The 16,866-nt window shown below is 33.6% G+C and overlaps 1 pseudogene; it reads right to left on the reverse strand.

Moving 5' to 3' along the window:
* LOC149545056 (protein TOPLESS-RELATED PROTEIN 2-like) overlaps nt 1-16,866 on the reverse strand; it is an 86,421-nt pseudogene that overhangs the window by 47,095 nt on the left and 22,460 nt on the right.

The following is a 16,866-nucleotide window of genomic DNA, read 5'->3' on the forward strand; positions in this document are numbered from 1 at the left end:
ACTTGATAAGGAACCCAAGTAATAATATAACTTCTAAATTGACCAGCTCAACAGTCATGTTGAAGAGGAACATATTTTCAAAAGATGCACCTTGAATGTCATCATATTGAACAAGGAGACCTTTCCACCAGAGGCAGACATTACATAGGAATTATTCTTAGACAAAACTATGCAAGCATCAACTTCTTCTGGATTCATAGCACCAATATCATTAGTCATCAGAATCCCACTAGCTGGTTGCCACATTTGTAGTTGAAGATTGGCAGTAAACTGTAGAGAAGATCACTGTCTTAGTCACTTAAAAGACAATTTTCTAAGAAGCACACAAAAATTCTTTCCAAATTAAGAGCATCACCTTTCCAGATGGATTTTGCTCATTCCATGGCCATTTGTGGAGTGTATTTGATGCCAATGCTAAAAGAACAATACTAGAATTGGTATATATTAGTCTTGTAACCTGTACAAAACAATAGGTGCTATCCTTGTAAATTTTGCTAAAACAATAAATGTGATTCTAAAGAAGACCTTGAATGGTGCAAACTAGCTCCTCAAACTTAGGAGGTAAGAAAAGGAATTGTTGAGGGAAAAAAGTTTGATTGATGACGTGGTGAAGATTATTCATGATGCCTTACACTCATATTGATGCATCTTTTTCCCTAGAACAATAAATGAAACTACTGATAGACTCATTCAAAGATCACTCTGCACACCTTGAAGAAAAAGCATAAGAGGTCATAATGAAGATGAATGATAAAAGGAAAGTTAAGAGATGTAACAAGTGCACTAATGCTCATACCATGCTGCAAGAAAATCTAAAGAAGGTTAGAGTGTGTGTCAAGAATATATACTACAAATCTATTCAAGTATAGTTTGAAATGGCAAGACTCTACCAAGCACATCAAAGCACAAATGGAATCAATTGAAACCCATATTTTTCTAATGGACACATGATTTATAGGAAGACAATGACGTCTCTCTTGTTGCAGACTAGTCAACTTCATTCTCTACTAGATATATTACAAGAGAAAACAAATCAAATTAAGAAAGAATTTCTTCTATTAATGGAAGCAATTAATCAAATGATGGTGACTTTATCTTAGGTTTTCAAAGGCACATAATAGACTGAGAAGAAAATGCAGAAAATAGATAATGTTGATATTGCAAAAGATCTTTTCTTGCAATTTAATGTCAGAACAGGATTCTTTCTTTAACCATTTCCTCATGGGAATCTACTTTTGGATTGTTGAAGATACAGTATAATGTCATATTACCTAACATATTGGTCTCATTTGGTCATAATGTATTTAGCCATGAATTTTTAATTTTTTTTTGTTACCTTTTATCTTGACTATCATTTTGAGACTGTGTCAGCATGTGTTGTGTAGAGTATTCAAACAAATGATCTTTTGTATCCCCTTCCTGAATCAATGCATTGGCTGCAAATTAGCCCCATAAAGGCTACAAAAAGATATCATCAATAATGGAGCAAGAGAAAACAAAAAAAATTAGAGTTTGCATGTTGAACTAAGAAATACGCTTGATATTCAGAAAACTCAACGAAAAGTGAAGGACAATGTCACCAACGAGATGCATTGTAGAGAGGTAGCCAATAGAAAGGCATTGGTAAAGGAGGTGATTTAAGTGATGCATTATATAGAGGTAGGCAATGCAAGAAAATCTGTCTAATTTATGGATCATTTAAAAGGGTGAAAGTGATTCTCGTTTCATGCACCCTTCAAGTATTTGGAAAGATACAAGTGATTCTCACCATATCTATGAAGATACTATCACTTAAAAATGGAAAAATTTAATATAGAGGTTGGCCTATTTCACATTGGTTTCACCAAAAGGAGTAGAATTAAAAGTTTACTAACCTCAAGAATAATTAAAATCTCAATGGATAAATTATCTCTTGTGACACTTTATGTAACCAACACTTTGGTTGGCTACAAGATCAAGACAACTAATATGATAAAAGATATAAAATTCAAAATAAAATAAAATTTAGGGTACTAATAAATAATGGAATTTTGACTATTAAAAATGTAAACACAAAAAATAAAGGGTAAACACTAAAACCCACAAGATCATGGTCCTCGGAACTAGTGTGAATCATTGATGACAATGTAGATTTTTTACATTAGCATAGTGTCCATTGTTCTTTTATGAAAATAATACATGTCTTGAGGGATGAACCCTTAGGAAACTAATAATAACACTAACTAAAATATAAAAATAAGACTAATCTAACTAGCAAGGAAACTAACTATAAAATTTAAAATATATATAGCATGAAAAGATGTAAGATGAGAGAGACTTGCAAATAAAGAAGATCTAACTATCTCACTTCTTCCTCTAGTGAACCTTCATATACAAAGACAAAGGAGAATGTTGGGTGGCTATTCAGAGACTTGCTTCAATAAAATTTTCATTTTGGTGTTTCCACCTCCTTGATTTACACACAATAAATGGTGATAGATAACCACAAAGATAAAATGATTAGAATGTTAATGAAAGAAAAATATAAAGAACTTTGATAAGGCACAGTAATATGAAATGAAGTAGTGAGAGTAACTTCCCTCAACCATTGCAAGGCCAAGGCTTGATGGAGTGAATGAAAGGATTATCTAAGGACCACAACGAAGCTTCCCCCATGTGACTAGAGTACTTAATAATATGACCAAGAAGCTATGAAAATGGAGCCCCAATACAAGAGAAAAAATGGAGAGAAAAAGTGAGAGACGAACCATGAAGAAGAGGACCAAATGAGACCAATACAAATGGATTCTAAACTTGCTAGGTAATATGAACCTTTTTTCCATACTTGTAATATGAGACCATACATCATTATCAAGGTTCATATCAAGGTTAAGTTCTAAACTTTCTACTGTTCATGAACCTTGATCTTACTTATCTCCATACTCTCAATAGAAGATGGCAGACAAATTGATAGCAAAGATGCAACAACAAAGGGATGATTTGGAGAAACATTATTAATGGATATAGGCTACAAGCATGAATCCAAATTAGAGTTTCACATAATATCATATAAACAACAAAAACACCCTAAACTTGTAATCATAGCATCATGATCATACCATCGTATCATCATATGCTTCAAGTTCAACATCAAAATAATAAAATTTCAAATGATAAATCATAACATCAAGTTCAAGTAAAGGAAACAAAGCTTGTATAACCATATTTGTTTGTCATACCCTTTTTGCAAGGAACTCAAAAATTATTCAAATTAAACAAGTATGAACTATAAGAGACTAAGAAATAAGGCAAAGGTGTTAACTCGCCAGGATGATAGTAATAATGAGACAAAGAACCATGAAGACTAAATCCAAGGAGACCAGATCTGAACATTCCGGTTCATTCAAATTCAAAAATTGGTTTGCCTTCATAGCACTATCAAGTCAACAGCATGAGCATTATTTTGTGTCTAGAGTGTCATCAATGTTTTTAAATGTAGAATGAAATGGTTATGAGTATGAAAATGATTTTGAGATACAAACCTGTGCAATCTAATCTCCCAAGGAATAGACAACACCACTTATCGCCATCTTTGCCAAAACAAGATTTGTCATAAAACGATGTTAGAATAGTTACTAAAATGGTCATAAATTATGTTCTTATAGTAAAAGAATACTTTAAGTTAAGAAAAAAACTACACAATATTAAGACATGACATCATGCTTTAAAAACTAAAAAGGTACCTGGAACGAAGAACTTCATTTGGACTTGCTAATTGGTTGTCACTATTAACTATAAGCTTATCTTTAAAGTTTGAGCTTCACTTGGTTTTGAAAATAGTTTAATATTCTCTACTAAACAAGGCCAACCATGTGAATGTGGAAGCTAATTTGGCCCCTCCCCCCACCCCAATATCACTCTAAATTCCCAATTAACATTTAATAGCATTCATTCATTCATCCATTTTTGAAATATAACAATCAATCAAATTATAATCACATGATAACATTCATTAACACATAAAATTCATTAACACACAACATTCATGAATAATTCATTAACACGCAACATTCATGAGTAAGTCATAAATGAATAATTCATTGACACAAAATTCATTAACATGCAACATTCACGAATAAGCCATTAACACATAAAATTCATTAACACACAACAATCATTTCTTTTTGGCTTTCTTGCTATTTTTTTTTCATGAAATTTCTAAGAAGAATATCAATGTCCTCATCATCCCCCTCCTCTACTGGTTCTAATTGCAATGCATATCTCCTCCTCATCTCTTGAGGAACATGAGGCCGCTACACCAAAGGGGGGTCCACTGTAATAACAAGTGCTCCATGAGTTAAATTCACACCATTTTATATTAGTGAATTACGAGTTTTTATTTAAGTAAAAGAACTATAAATCAAAAAATTAATTTAAAAGAACAAAACATAGATTTTCTTTACTTGAATTGTGCAACATGATCTACCTATTGATCAGTTTGAACATCCTTTGGCACTCATTCAACATGACATGATTCTATATCCTCTAAATATACACAAAAAAGGTTACACCAAGTTCAATTAAAGATGTTAAATTGTATTAATAATTACATAATTAGTTTTAAATAGCAAATGAGCACCTCCATGGATAGTATAATGCACATCAGGGGCTTCATAATGCGGTGTATGATCTATGTCACGATTAACAAGCTACATTGCAGTGTCATGCACATTATTATCAAATAGATTGTTGCTCAAGTATTCAATTTCTAATATATTTTTTGGCATATTTACCTGTGCACATGATGCAGGAGACTGTTCGGTTGGGGCAACGGAAGCTTGCCATAGGCATTCAGCCACGACTACATAGCCTTGCTTGAAGACAATTATTTTGTGTTCTTCCGTGGCCTCTAGATTAAAATTAACACCCTGCATTTTTTTATTAATTAACAAAATTATTTGCATTTTATAATTAAATTTTCTCTGCAATTCATTTATTGCTACTTACAACTCATGCTTTGATTTTAGAATATCCCCCAGAGCCAAGTCTTTGCTACCTAACCTTTTCCAGCCTAGCCTTTGTTTCCTTTGATGTGTCCTACAACCTATGAAAAGTTTGAAATATGTTAGATGAAATAGATATAAAGATCAATAATAATTAGTGCATTATTACATTAATGTACTAGTAGTTAATACTATTGCATACCTTCTCGCATTTGCTGGTGTAATTTCTCTTCGACCATCCCCTTTCTCCTTTGCATCCAAAATGAACTCATTCCATTCCCTCACTGTAATAAAGGGAGGATGCTCGTACTTCGAGTTTAGGACGAGACTCTTCCTATATGAGTCCCTTGCAACCTTAAGATGTTTGCAAGCTTTTTGTAACATTTTCTTATGATAAAAAATATTAATACCAAACTCATTCTCTAGATCTTTGATGAGCTGATCTTTTAATTTTTTATCTTGAAAGTTCCACCTTTTAAGAAAAAACACAAAATTGTTAGATATAGCTAGTAAAAGAAAAGACCCGAATGAAAGGAAAAATGTTGCACCAATTAATGATATGAAAAAAAAAATAGTGGGATAAAATTAGTTCACTTATGATATTCCACCTTGTATGTATGGTGGGCCCGAATATTTGTAGTGTGAGGTCATAAAGCTTCTTATAAAATGTATCGTTTCCTGCAAAAAGTGTCATGGGATAATCAATCCAAAGCTTTTTATGAATAGGTAAATGCATATTACAATATAAAAAATAATTATTTAAAGTACCTGGAATCTTAGGACATTTTAAAGGCATCGATTCATCATTGTCAATCAATAACGACATCTGCATAGCTCCCGTGCTAGAAACATGGGTAGCTCCAGGAAATGATGGTGAATTATCACCAATACATGCACTATGATCTGTATCTGGCATAGCAGATGGTGCATCTCCTACCAGTAAAAAAAATAATCCACTATGTGATGCACCCAAGACAAAAGTACAAATTATCAACTCATAATAACACAAAACCAAATATAGCAAAACAAGGATTTATCAGTTGGACGTCCCCTTGTTGCCAACATTGCAGTCAAAAATCTTGTATGGACATCCGTCAACCTTGTAGGAGTCCCCTGCACTTGATGACCTAAACAATACATTGTTAGCAAAGACATTCTAAAATAATAAAAGTAAGAGTTAAGAAGTTTTTGAATGTTCGAAATAAAAAATTCCTTGTAACTTTTCAACTAAAAGATTATTTTACCAATGGCAGTCGGAGCTCTACTACTACCGGCCTCACCATGTTGTCCTTGACTAGGTTCTGGATCAGTTGCCAAAAAATCCTGTAACAAGAACAAATATTACATATTTTACTTCACAACATAAAAGATTAGAAAATATAAATATTTATTGAACTTTTGTTATAACTAAAGATTCATTACTGCTTACTTCATAACAACGAGCTTGCGCTCTCAAATTAGATAGCCTCTTCATCATCTTCTTGGATGGAATATTTGCTTCATCCAAAATTCCCATTATTTCTAAATTTATTTTTAAATTTTTTTTCTTCAACATAATTTTACATTAGGTGTTTCTGCAATATCATCATCAGAAGGGGTAGCTATTGGCTTTGTACTTACTGTAGGTGCTTTTCCCTTATTCTGAACATCAAATTGTGAGAGGAATATCAGTAAAACTATCATAAAAACTCAAAAACCATAAATAAAATAATGTAATAATATAACATTTTTCAACTATCTAATTTGTACAATTTCAATAAGGTTTACCCTTGCTGAAGAATAGGCGGGAGTGGCATCCTTGTGGCCTCTATCATGTGTGGGATCCATATCGTCCTGTCACAAAGATTAAACATAAAAACTTCAGCTAACTAAAAGCAATAGATAGCAAAAAAACACTTATTAACAAAATGGTATATAGTACTTACAACCCTCATGATAGTAACTTTGTTTGTATCTATGCGATTTAAATGGTAATCTATTAGCAGTTCTTCCCCTACACTTATTGATTTTATTGCACAAACAAAAACTTCATTCCCCTCACGCACCTCAAATATGTAATTGGGTTGCTTACTAGTTGAGGGAGGTCGCGTACTATTTATAAAACCTACAATATTACCTGTTGCTTTTGGTCTCCCATCAATGTACATAGAAAATCTTTTACTTTGATCAATTTCTTTCTATTGTATATAATTAGCTGATAGTGCATACCTACACTTTTTTTTTTTATAGCGAACAATCTGCATCCAATCATTGTAATTGTAACATGGACCGACATACTTGAACAATTTGACAACTTTTTTGTAACATACCTTTATCCCATCCATGGAAAATAGGCCCAAACCATGTAATGAGGATGGAGCAATGTGATATATCCTCTCATTAACACAAAAATTGATGTTAATTGGAGGTAGCTCATTGGGTACCCATTCCTTCTCAATGTGTGTGTACCGAAAGGGCACCTTGATGTCACCTTTGGTCTCATCATCATAAGAACATGACCCCCCATTAGCAAGGAAAAATTGCATGTGTTTATCAAAAAAATTTATAATCTTTTGACCTCTAGTTGATCTCCCTATTTTAGCCCTACTACATGTAGAGCTTTCATCTACCATTTCCTCATTTCCCTCATTCGATGTAGACAGATCTGAGAAGTACCTATTTGGTGGGTCCCATAATCCATCAAATGGAAATTTGATAATATTTAAATAATATATATAGAATAATCAAGTCATGACTCATACGTGCAGTTCTTCTTTGTCTATATGTGAGAGATATAAAATGTAGTAAGTTGAAAGTGATTATACAATTATATGTTTATACGGACCTTCTTTGTCTATATATACATTATATGATTATATAATATGTCCATTTATAACATACGTGGTCAATGATAAACAAGAAGAATATAAGAAAATTATGTCTATTTATTGACTTATACTTGTTGATCCATGTCACTGTGCACGATCCATGCCAAAGGGGTCAAATTTCCTGCATATGTTAATCATTTATCTTAAGTTAGCTAAAAATTACATGATACACGTATGCTACAAATAACTTAGAAGACAACATGAACAATATGAAACATCATAAACATGAACAAATTTACCTTATATATGGAATGCAAGATCGTCAACAGAAGGGGTGACGATGTCTATAGTCAATTGCCTGTTTGCAAAAAGGGTGATAATCAAACACAATATAAACATTGGTAATTATAAATAACATATGTTGTAATCATTAGAATTGAACACAATAAATATGTAATCAAATTTTTTGCATATGTTAATCATTTATCTTAAGTTAGCTAAAATTTACATGATATGTGTATGTTATAAATAACTTAGAAGACAACATGAACAATATGCAACATCGTAAACATGAACAAATTTACCTTATATATGGAATGCAAGATCGTCAATAGAAGGGGTGACGATGTCTGTAGTCAATTGCCTATTTGCAAAAAGGGTGATAATCAGATACAATATAAACATTCATGGTAATTTTAAATAACATATGTTGTAATCATTAGAATTGAACACAATAAATATGTAATCATTACAATTGAAAGCAATAAATCATGTCAATTATTTCATTGATCATTTTAATTATGTCATTGATTATCTTCTTTCCATATGCATAGGATCAAACAAATGCACAATTGGGAGTTGCTCGTAGTACATAAACCCAGTAAATTGCGTATGATAAATTTTTAGTCCTTTTGGAAGTTGGTCACTGATGCCTTGACGACATTCACAAGCATCAATTACATCATCAATAAACAAAACACAATATCAAAATATAAATTTGAAACAAAAACCATTAGATGGAATGACATTAACTTGACGATTTATTTTATTGTATGCCAACTTCCATAGGCGAGGTGTCATTCTCTGTGGCTTTGATGTAGTCTCTTCTTTCCCATTGAAAAGATGCTTTTCGATAATTTGGTACTTATGATTTCTACGCAAAAAGTGTCTATTCTCATCAAACACCTATTTTTTAAAACTTTTTAAATGACAAGATTTTGTCTTTGGACCACAAACTGGACATGCAAATTTTCCCTTTGTCTAAAGACCTACAAGATTGTGTATAATTAGATCATTACCTTCTACTTCAATATTCACACTTGCATGTTCCCTCATTTGGAAATCCACAATCTCCAAATTGTCATGGTCCATAACATGAAACTCAGAGACATTAACCTATATGAAAATGATGACCTTATATTAGCCATGACCATGATGTCATCATCAAATCATGTCTTATATAATTTATAAATTATTAAAATTCATACCAATGGACGATATTTGTTTCCCTATTTAATGTGACCATGTTGCCTACAATATTCCTTAGTTGTTTTGATTATATATCTTTGAGTCTTTAAGCCCTTACAAATTTTGCAAGGACAATAACATTTTCCATCACCTTTTCTTTTTAAGTTAGACCACAGTCTAGCAATTGTCTCCCTATTTTTTTGTGCATTGATATCGTCAAACATGGTCTTTCTTGAATGGAATGACTTGTTGGTGGAAGAAAGATGATTTGTTTGCAACCTATAGATGGAGTAATAAGAGGAAGACACATATAGAAATGAATACTAAAGTGAGATAGATAGAAAGAGGTGTAGATAGAGAGATAGATTGATAAAGAGATAAAGAAATATAAAAAATGAAAAGAAACAAATACTTAGTTGACCTTCCATAACTCTACCTCTACATATTGCACTTGCTACATACAAGCACTTCCTGAGAAAATGGACAACAACGGCCAAGAAGGGAATAGGAGAGTCCATTTGGCTCAAGAGGAGGATGCACAAAGTGACCAAGGGGCAAGAGTAAATGCTAATCCAAAGAGAGGAGAGTCTCTAATGTTCAATAGAACCCTACTAAAGACTATCACAGAGCAAGAACCTCCCCAAAGAAAGACATTATTTAGAGCTCTCTGTAAGGTAAGAGGTAAGGTCTGCAAAGTTATTGTAGATTCTGGTTCAACTGATAATATAGCCTCAGTAGAAATGGTAGAGAAGCTTGGATTGAAGAAGTTGCCTCATCCTAACCCTTATAAGGTTTCATGGCTAAATGAGGAGCAACAGGTCATAGTAAATGAACAAGTTCATGTTCAATTTCAAATAGGGGAGTACAAAGACAAGATCTAGTGTGATGATGGTTGGACAGAAGGAGTTTTTGAAGATCCTCAAGGTGAAAAACACTTCGTGCTTTGCCATAGTAGTAAAGCCAAAACTTGAAGAAAAAGGAAAGGAAGGCAGATCCAATAAAAGGATTATGGGACCCAAGGAAGTAAGGCAGCTATTGGACAAGTACAAAGAAGTAATTTCAGATTGTACCAAGGGAAAGTACACAAAAATCACGATGAGGAAGATGAGACCCTTCAAAATTTTGCAAAAATATGGCACAAATGCATATAAACTTGAACTCCCTGCTGACATTTGTTTATCTAACATTTTAAATGTTTGTGATTTGTATCCCTATAACGAAATTGCTGACTGTGATACAGGTCAAATGGATAGAGTGGAGGTGACTATGATAAGGCATTTCAATTAACCATTTGTTCACTATTGAACATCAAATTTTCATAAGCTTGTGATTCCACTGAAACATGATTCTGTTCTACAGATAATTATCCACAATAAAATGACTAAGCTCCTCAGAAGAAGAATCCTCACTGCTAGAATCTTTTGCTAGCAACTTCTTTGCGGTGGCAAGATTTTTGCTTACAGAATGCTTCACCTTTAGCTATAGAGCATTAACACAAAAATGAGTATCATAAGGTCAAAAAATATGTTATATTATCAATATGATCCCAAAAAGCAACAAAATAACTGGCATTCTTCAGATCTAGTATTTTTTTCAACATAAATATTCTAGTTCACTCAAAGACAAAGAGAAAGACCTTACGAGAGTGGGTTCCACTTGGGAAGGTAGAGAGCCACATGTGGCAGGGCTTTGTAATACCTGCGTACTAATGCACAATCTATATTGTGCTATCAACCATCTTAATAAAGAAAAATAGAGAAAAGTTGTACTTGAAATTAGATGGAGAAAGATGTAGCACATGACTTCTGAAACCAAGGCTCAGGATCTATAGTATAAAAAGTTGGATTTTCAAGTGTAAAGAACTGAGTTTAAATGCATGCATTTTTTTCAGTCTATAATGTATGTCAAATGCCATGCTATGCAATCAAGGGTTAAAATTGAAAACATATTGGTCTATGGTAACCTTATACAATCCTATTGGTCTATGGTAACCATATACAATCCTTTGCTATGTTATAAAACTCTTTAAAAAGGGTATTAGGAAGTGTCTTTAGATTGTTAAATTTTTTGAGGAAAACCAAAGTTGTCCCCTTCCAAGCATGCAGCAGGACTGACAGGTAGGGTATTGTGCATTTGAGCCAAATTTATAGAAGTATGGTATTGTCTTAGAGTCTTAAAGATCCATGTGCCAGTTAATTGGGTGTTTAAGAAACCAAGTCAACATCTAGGAATATTGTGAGAGTTAAACAAGTTAATTCCTTGAAGAATTTGAAGTTGTTGATAGGAAAAAGTATCTAAGTCTCTTAAGTTTTCAATTTTTATTGTGTATTTAATATCAACCACCCTTCCTCTGCATCAGTAGTTAGCATAGAAATTGCTCTAATTTGATTTCTAATTGTTGGAACACAAAAACCTTTAGGAATCTATTAGGGAACTATAAATAACTTGGGGTCAATATGAAATGGTCTTCTATTTTTGGAATGAATCCCTAGGTGGATTCAAGCATACCCGACAAGGTGACTTGATGGTTATAGGGTTTGGATAGAGTAGTAGTTTGATTGGTTTGTGCCAATCAAGGATTGGAGTATGTATAGAAATATCTAAAGGTATAGTTTCCAAGAACTAAGAAGGATTTGAATCTTTTTGTGTTCCTTTTGAATCTTTGTAAGGCCCGTCAACAAGTAAAGTCTTAAAACCCTGGTAAGTAGGCTATTTTATAGGAATGAGTTGTACGGAGGGGTTGAAGAATTAAAACCTTGAAAATATTCAAGCTCTCTAAAACCATAACTTAATTGGTATCTTCTTGAGTTTTTTTTGAAATATTTTCAAAATGGAAAATTTGGAGGCCTAATTAGTGGTGCAGGGGCACCAAGATCATCCTATGAAGACACCAAAACAAACCATGAAGACCAGAGGAGTGAGTAGGACAAGGAGATATCCAAGCAATACAAATGGACTAGAATTAAAATCTATAATGGTTTTCATAACCAAACAATGTAATTAGATGAATTTATTTTGTAATGTCCTAAAAGGATTGAAAGTCATACTTGTAATGTCCTTAAAGGACCAAGAATTTGTTTGTATTGGACTAATGTTGTTCAAACCTAAGTTATGTTTACATGAAGTTTAGAATGGGTAGGGGATAGGTCTAGGTATTAGAATAAGGGTTGAATATAAATTTAAAACCATTTTTGTTATTTAAAATTCAAATATTTAAAAACAAATGAATATAAAGGTATTTGGAGGGAATTAGTGTTTGGGGTGTCTTTAGGCTTAAAATAAGCCTCCAACTGGTAAGAGTTGGTTGTGACAGTTTGGGGAAGGCTATTAAAGCATAAATGTAGCTATTGTATGACAAAGATCTGGCTGTACAGACTGATAAAAATAGTGAGCAATAAAATCCTCATTTTGCTATTTCATTGATTTGTTGAACTCTTCATTGTTTGGATTGACATATCTATGAATTAACAAGGCTTAATGATTCCATTTTAATCATTGTTGAATGATCTTCACTTCATTTTGAGAAATTTGTATGCCTGGTGCAAGTAAACAAGTGTTGATTCTATTAGTTATCTTGTAACCAATCCTAAGACCTATTACTTTATGGCCATCCCATGAATTCTAAGGGCCTAGACTTCATGGGATATGCATTTATAACTTTGATAATTTTCTTCTAACCTTTTAATTATAGAGGAGAATGCAACATTGGTTGACTGTTATGAAACAGTACAGGTTTCCTAGAAGGAATTTGTAGGTACAGAGCAGCAGTAGAGTTTTGGTTTGAAGGAGGAACCTATTTTATGGTTTGAACCATCTTAGTATGATCATCTAAAGGAGAAACAACTATCAGTTGTTCTTGGAATTGATTAGATACAGTGGATTTGAGAAACCCTTGGATTAAGGGTTTGGAAGTTATAAATTGGGGTTTTGGGGGTTTTCAATGGATTGAGTCTTAACCCTTTGGGATTTAGTCATATTTAGCCATTATATGACTCTTCTAAGAGTTTGGAGTGATAAGGATGAGAGAAGAGTGAGGATGCTTTGTTAATCGATGGGATTTTATGCTACTTAAGGGTCACATTGTGCAGACAGTCAGACCTAGTCCAAAGAAGTCTATAGTAAGGTCTGAGTATGTTAAGGTACTTGGAAAAGGGTATTTGAAAATGCTTTTACTTTACCAAGTGTTTTTGGAAAAGGTAAAGTTATTTGGGATTTTGAGGGAGGGAAGAGCTATGGTGTATGTTCTAAAATTGTCCCATAGTGTTGTTTGGTTTGTGTATGGGTGAATGAATTATGAGAGATGATTGATGTTGAAAATTGAGGGAAGTTGGAAGTTTGAGGTGGCATTTGTGCAAATCGGTGAAGTATAGGGGGTTGGAGCATAGGTTGGAGAGAAAAGTGAGTTGAAGGATCATATGCATTGTAGCCATGAGAGCTCAATGCTCATGTCAATGATCATTTTTTGGGTCTATGGTGGGTTGCCTATTTGGATTTCCATCATTTCTCACTTTCTTTACTATACATGATCATGCATTTGATTCTAAGGAAGGCTATTTCACTTGTAGATTTATTACCACAAATCTTCTTGGACTCCCAGCTCGTACCAAGATGAGGCTCTGCCCAAGCTCAACTCATCAGGCCACATGAATACTTGCAATAAAAAATGCCAACTAAATTCCATCCCATCATTTGGGTTCCTTGCCTTTTCATTAACTCCACTTTTGCAATCAGACAATGAGAGTGTAGTTTATTTTAATGTAATGAGGTGGGAGTATGCCAAATTGTGAATTTTGAGTAATGTGATATGTGGAACAACAAGAAATTGGCATTTGTGTGGCTATGATAGAGCCGTATGTGTTAACTCCTCCCTCCATATTTCCCTTTGTAAACTGTGACATCAAGAAAATGGAATTGAAATTGTACACCATGGAATTGATTGTGAGTTGGCAAATAAAACGGTCAAGTAAGAAAACCAATGTAAAAATGGGAGACATCATAGACCATAATAGGTAAAAGTGATGGAAGATTGATAGAGATGAAGATATATAAATATGGAGCATGTGAAGCAAAGAAAAGGGGTAGATAAAGAGAGAGGAGAGAGGGGAAGATAGATATGGAAGAGATAAATATTTATAGAGGTGACATAATAAAAGAACAAGAGAGGGAGAGATATAAAGTTGAAGATAGATATTGGAAGTCATGCACGTGCACGCATGCGCGCACACACACACAATGGGGTGTGTGAAAGAGATATAAAGATAAATTTAATTAATTTGGTTTACTTAGTGACTATGCAATATGCAAAAGAAAATTATTAAAATTCCTAGAAACTTTCAAACACATGCAATCAACATGTAGAAAGTCAGTCTCAAAAACCTTTACATGCCTTCTCCTTAATTGTGTCAATAAGGGAGCTCTCCAAAAAAATGACATCCACTATAACCTCATGGAAGGAAATTTTGCTAAAATTTTAGTTATTATAAGATAATCAATATAATTTTATATTTAGATATAATAAAAATATTTTATCTACATATATCTCTCCCTCTCCATCTTGAACTATAGCTTCCTCTTGATCTCTCTTCCCAATCTCTATCTTTTTCACCACATCTCTCTCTCTCTCTCTCCCCTCTATTCCTCCTAGTATAAATGTCTAAATATCTCTCCCTTGATCCATCTATATCTCTCATCTCTCATTTCTTTATCTTTATATTTATCTCACTTTCCTTCCCTCCTTTTTATCTTTGTCTCTTTGTGTAATGACCCTTACTATAAAGGCCACTGAAACCCTCAAACTGGACTTAGGAATTTTGTCAAACAGTTGGCATGTAACCGAATAAGGCTGCAATATTACTAATTGTTGTACAACGAAACCTCAATATATGATGCCAATAATGTATGAACAACAATTTCCAGATTATAACACTACCAATCTAAGAGATAGATGACAATATGAAACTCAAATATGAAGTCCAATGCAATTCTGATTTTATGACAGCAAATAGAACTGATTACAATGAGAGACTGTCACAACTATGCACTTTTAATACATCAAGCTCTTGACAATGCAATGTTATGACATGAACAATAACCCAGTTCAGATTTGGAATGCAAATGACGAAACTTTTACAACAGTTATTAATGACTGGAAATAACTATCAATGACAGTGCTGACTGTTCTAATCCATAACATGCAATATTTTGGCAATCAAAACTTCAATTTGTGCACCTGAAATGGCTCCAATTTTTCCGGATATGAATGCTGAATTGATGCCACACGAAGACCTCCCAATCTACCCCAAACCGACTCACAAAATTGCTACTGTTGCCCAATTGACAGGGCCATACAGGTACGCCCTGGTACGGCTGCTAGATAAAAATATTGCAGCATTTTTTTTGTCACTCCAAAGCAATAAATCTGGGCACCTAGGGTTGCTGAATAACCCCCTAAAATATGAAATTCATCCGTCAAGCCAATTAGGAGTTATGAGCAAAAACGTGGGTCCAAACCCTGGACTGGCAGTCTGAAAATAATGCACAACTGTGTCTTCAAACCCTGTTAATCAATCCACAAATGCTAGGGCACAACTGAAACCCTTATTCCAACCAAAGTAAACCCTTATAACTGAATCTCAATGAAGTCCAAATGAGATGGCTGAATTACCAACTCCTCAAATGCAACAATTCAGGTGATATTTCACACCCTCAAAGTCGCCAATCCAAGGGAGTGATTCGTTCCCAAAGATCAAATAATAATTTGCAGACCCAAGAGACTACAAATTTGCTCCACAATGGAAGAAGTAGAAGAAATCTCAAATCCAAGCATGTCCAAAATGAGAGGCCCAACCCTCTATTTATTCACTTTTCTAAGAAGTTGCTAGAACTTCTAGAAACATCCTTTATAAAATCTCATTATAATGCACTTTTTCTAGAACTTCTAGAAACATCCTTTATAAAATCTCATTATAATGCACTTTTTATAATAAAGTAATTTTATAAAATAAAAAGTGCAACTCAACTTAAAATTATAACATGTAGGCCCCAATAACACATAATAATAAAATATAACCTCTTAACACTCTTCAAGAGCAAGATATGACCATCTGATCCGCAGAATTGACTCTCTCTCCACACCATTTGCCTACGAGAGTCTGGAATAGGCAAAATCCATGATCAATGTCATGTCGAACTAAAGAGGGGACATTACACTTTGATGTAAGTAGGACTAATGAAGGCAAGGGAAGTCCACAATTGTTCGAGGTAAGCTAATATAAGGCAAGTTTCCAATTTCCCAATTGGCCAAGCAAGTAGGTAGAAGGGTAATGGTACTCACAAATCTACCAAGCAACACAATCTCACCTACTTCTACTCGTACACACAAAGATTCACCAAACTCCAAGATGACTCTTCACCTTTCTATCACTCACTAGCACCCCCTAAGGATCTTTCAATACCAACACCTTCAAGGCACCCCCTAAGCATACCAAAGGTTTTAAGAAACTAAACCAACATAGAATCACCCAAATTCAAGATTACAAGATTCATTTCAAAACCCCACAAGAAGAACTATTAATCCTACCTAAAAACATACCCAATTCAATTAGGCCTAC

Source organism: Cupressus sempervirens, chromosome 8 (assembly GCF_028749045.1).
Source record: "Cupressus sempervirens isolate cs-2001-9-10 chromosome 8, ASM2874904v1, whole genome shotgun sequence".
NCBI lineage: Eukaryota > Viridiplantae > Streptophyta > Pinopsida > Cupressales > Cupressaceae > Cupressus > Cupressus sempervirens.